The 4,386-nt window shown below is 31.3% G+C and overlaps 1 protein-coding gene across 1 annotated transcript in view; it reads right to left on the reverse strand.

The window, feature by feature from the left end:
• The window catches only part of LOC108739367 (gonadotropin-releasing hormone II receptor), a 166,000-nt gene extending 163,247 nt beyond the window's left edge, over positions 1-2,753 (reverse strand). Inside the window, exon 1 of the mRNA XM_025975728.1 lies at positions 2,607-2,753. The gene's annotated coding sequence lies outside the window, so the exon portion shown is untranslated. The remainder of the gene's footprint in view (positions 1-2,606) is intronic.
• Positions 2,754-4,386: the final 1,633 nt, after the last annotated feature.

The following is a 4,386-nucleotide window of genomic DNA, read 5'->3' on the forward strand; positions in this document are numbered from 1 at the left end:
ATGTTTTTTTTTTTTTAGTATTTTATACTTAAGTGAATGTAGAAAATTAAATAGGTACCTACTACAAAAAAGTATTTTGAAAATACGTACAAATGCGAAATCAATTTTGTACCATGTTTTATATTTGAAATAACAAATCAAAAAAATATTTGCATTTTGTATTTAAACACTTTTAAAAAACCATTTTGCACATCTCTGGAACTTACTGGATATAATCTTTATACTGTGGCATGGGTTCATAAGTGGTAGATGACCAATAGCGTGAACCGGCCATATCTCCTCTTGTTTTGGAATAAGTACTATTATGTGTACCTAGTTATAGCTTGAACGATATGATATTTGTTTATAAGACACAATTGGCCTGGTATTTTTTTTACCTTATGCCGTTTTTTTAAGAATGGATAATTACAACGTGATGAGCACTAATAAAATAAATAAGAGAACAAGGAAAAGCACACTTCTATATAATACTGTTTTGACGCACTTGAATAAGAATGAGAATACCCTTCATCTTCATCCTGAAATTAAATGTTCTTCGTCTCTGAATATATTTCGGACCCGAGCCTGAATTTCTATCTTCAATTGTCAACCGTTTAATTGTGACTGTCTCCTATTGGCGTCTATTTCGTACCTTTTAAATGGTTTTTAAATGTTATTAATATTGCTTTTGCTTTCTTTCATTTCCTATGGCTTTTATAAGCTATGAGCAATATCCTTTTATATTATATTCATCCTGGCACATTTTTTTTTGTTCTGAATTTATATAATGGACTACAGTATTTTCTAATAAATAAATAAATTAAAGTCTTCGTTTTCCGGCAAATGACGTGAGAATTGAATTTTTTTGCTTCTTTCCAACCCTCAAAACTAAGGGAAATAATGCTTTCCGCACACAATATATCTATGTTGATATAAAATATATTCTATTATTCTTAATCTGCACGCGAAACTGTACAACATACCACCAAAAATAGGAGATGAGTATGATAATCGAGACACTTATTTAATTTTTAAAATCGCGCGTGTGGACTTTTAAGTTAGTGTTCAATGTATGTAATCAAAAATTAAACTTAATTTGTACGTTTTGCAATTTGATAAGCATTTGTAAAGTATTGGCGTTTTACAAAACGAGTAATTTTGCTATATATATATTTGAATCACAAAACAAACAAATTAGTAATATCTTCTTTTATATAAGAGAAGCCAAAAAGCAAAAGGTAAAGTAATCAATATAGTCTTAAAGCGGGCTCTCTGTTCAGTACTGACGATCAGAATATAAGTTATTCTTTATATTACATCATCATCATAAGGGTAAATAATATGTTCAGTGGATTTCATTTATTACGATCTTGGTTACAGCGACCATTTTGCTATAGCGACGTTAAATCCCTTGAATTTAAAGCATACTTTAGTACAAATTTCATGTGGCTATAGCGATTTCGAATGTAACGCCGAGTTCGAGTATAGCGACTGTTTTTAATGATTCATTTTTAACAAATTCTCAGTAATCGCATGCCCATATAGTGACCGAAGTCGGCCGCCAAAGACACAAAGAGCTTTCTTATCTTTTGTTACATCCACACAGATGGTTAGTAAGTGTGGTGACGTTTAATATTTAAAAAAAAAAAGGAAATAGTTTAAAAATTTAAAAATGGTGAAAACTATACATACGTGTTTGTATCTCTTTACCTTTGCCTGTAACGACTTTCGTCTACAGTGGTTTCTTCGTCGTCGTTATAGCAGAAATCCACTGTAGTTCAAAAAAATACCTAGATATTGGTTTGTCATGAGAAGTAATAGTTAATTTTTGTGATGTGACAAGCAAATCGTTATCTTCGCGCCAATATCTCAGTTGTTTTTAGTTAAAACAGCTTCATCTAAAGTAGCAATTCTTCTGCACCATTGTTTCAAATTATTAATAAGTTTAAATATACTCATACTTTTTGGTAAATTTTGGAAAACAATATAGCGGTGATATAAATAGTTGTAGCGTGAATGATGAGTTTTAATGTAAAATAGAGTATACACTTATTCTTTTTCACATGAAATCCTTTGTTTACCATTGAATTGTCAAATTGTAATTATAAACTATCTCACATTGTATTATTTACACTGCTACTTCACAATTAACTGAGGGTGAAGCAAAAAAAGTTCGGCATTTGATGATATTTATAGTTTAAGTTGAATATTGTTAGAGGTCACTATGAGTTATTTCCGTAAAAAATACTATCCCGTGGATAAACATATCGCATTTGCTGTGACAAAAGAAAAAAGTTAATGTTTCTGGAAAGACATTCGTGACAAATCTATTTCCAACTAAATAATAAATTAACATTGATTTTAAAGTCGTTGATCGTTCATATGCATGAATAAAAGGAATCAATGTTCTTTAATAGGAAATTTTGCGTTCACGTGCCTCGTGTATGAATTATTGTTTGTTTCTATCTCCTGTCTTGATTTTGTTAGTAAAATCTTTGCCCTAATTAAATTTCTTGCGTATACATTGTTATCTAAGTAAGCATGGTTATGTTATTTACGCAATGTTTTAAAGTAAAACGTTATATTTTGAGTTGGTTTTAGTGTTAAAACTAATATCTCTCACTTACCCCTCGACAGCAACGCCCATTGGCACATTTTACACGCAAGAACTTCAAACAAACAATCACGTTAACAATGCGTAGGAGTGAAAAACAGTCGCGACAAACACACACTGCTTATTAAAATAATGTTTGCTATCGGAGAAGAGTATTAATCTGTCACCGAAGTATCAGTGTGACCTTAGGTCACAGACTACTTGATCAGGGCCACTTCTCAATTCCGCTTTTTGTTATATACGTTCAGAATTTTGGTTGGTTTAATTTTAATTATCTAGTGAATACTTTGTTTTTTATTTATTACCGAATTATTTAATAATAAGTAGGCACTACAATTACATCTTCTCTTTTCGGTGTTTAAATCTTGAAGGAACTTATCAAAATGTGCATAATATTGTAGCTTAATTTTATTTACAGTATAGGATGAGTATTATAAATTGATGATTACCTTACTTAAATTAAATCTACTCGTAGCAATAATTTGTACATACCTGTAGCGTTGTATTCACTCGGAGAAGGGTCAAGGCAAAAGTTCTAGAAATCCCATATAATAATTGCTGTAAAATTTATTAACATAAAAATGTGTACGGGTTGTTTAGTTTATATTTGCCTTAAAAAAACTAAATGAATGTGGCAGAGCTATTGCTCTGTAAATTTGCTTGTTTGTGTTGTTACTATATGTGTTGGATTGATAATGTAATTTGCCAATTTTCTATTACAAAACATTAAACCCAATAAAAAAAGGTCTCGATCCAACGATATATGGCTGGATCTCGTAATACCTGTTTCTATCCAAATATATCCATTTCTTATCTAGTTATATAGGCCTAGATAGTCACGTTTGCCCAAATCCAACTTTAAGTCGTCAGTCCTACCAGTGGTTGGACACCCATCTCAACTCTTTTCTATACTAAACTAATATTCGCATTTTCCTAAAACTAGAACAACCCACATCCCTAAATATTTTCGAACAGTGATCTAATTTAGGCTTACCTCTACCCGTCTTAATTCTGCCTCTAATATGTCTCTGGCTAGACCTTCATGTCTGAGAAGGTGTCCTACGAACCTATCTCGCCTATTTCTGATTGACTTCTCCTCTGTTCTCCTATTCTTTCTAATATCTCTTCATTTCTTACCTTCTTTATCCCCGGTATCCTCATCATTCGCCTGTAACATCACATTTTGAACGCTTCCAAACATACACCATTAACAATCATATTCAAATTTCTGAATTAACCATTCGCAGACATAGAAGTGACTTCTTTTTATTGAAGTTGGCTCGACCCTGCGCTATCCTTTACGTATAGAAAAAGTGACGTATTAAACTTCTGTATCCAATAATATATACGCATGTCCAACCATAATATGTAGTCACATCTCCTCCGATCCAATCCTTACTAATATCATAAATGCGAACGTCTTAACTGCTCAACTGATCATCAAGAAATTTTGTACACACATTGTCGTGGGTGCAGAAAAGCACATAGGGTGCCTTTTAAAACTAGGATTAATTTCCCTGTATCTGATATAATAACAATGAATGAAAGACCATTTTATCAAAAAATTTTCTTAATAAATGTATTTTACCAAATTTTATGTACCTAACTAATAAAATCATAACGAATCCCAAAATATGTGAGTGAGGTTCTTTGACATCGGCCTGTCATTACTTGCTCAACAAAGTTAAGCAGTGAAAACTGAGAAGACCGGAGGATAATAATGATAGTAATTTTGTTTAAATCAAATAGATTATTCTCTATTTATATTTCAAATTGTATAAAATTATATTAAA

The sequence above is a fragment of the Agrilus planipennis genome, unplaced genomic scaffold (genome assembly GCF_000699045.2).
Source record: "Agrilus planipennis isolate EAB-ADULT unplaced genomic scaffold, Apla_2.0 scaffold171, whole genome shotgun sequence".
NCBI lineage: Eukaryota > Metazoa > Arthropoda > Insecta > Coleoptera > Buprestidae > Agrilus > Agrilus planipennis.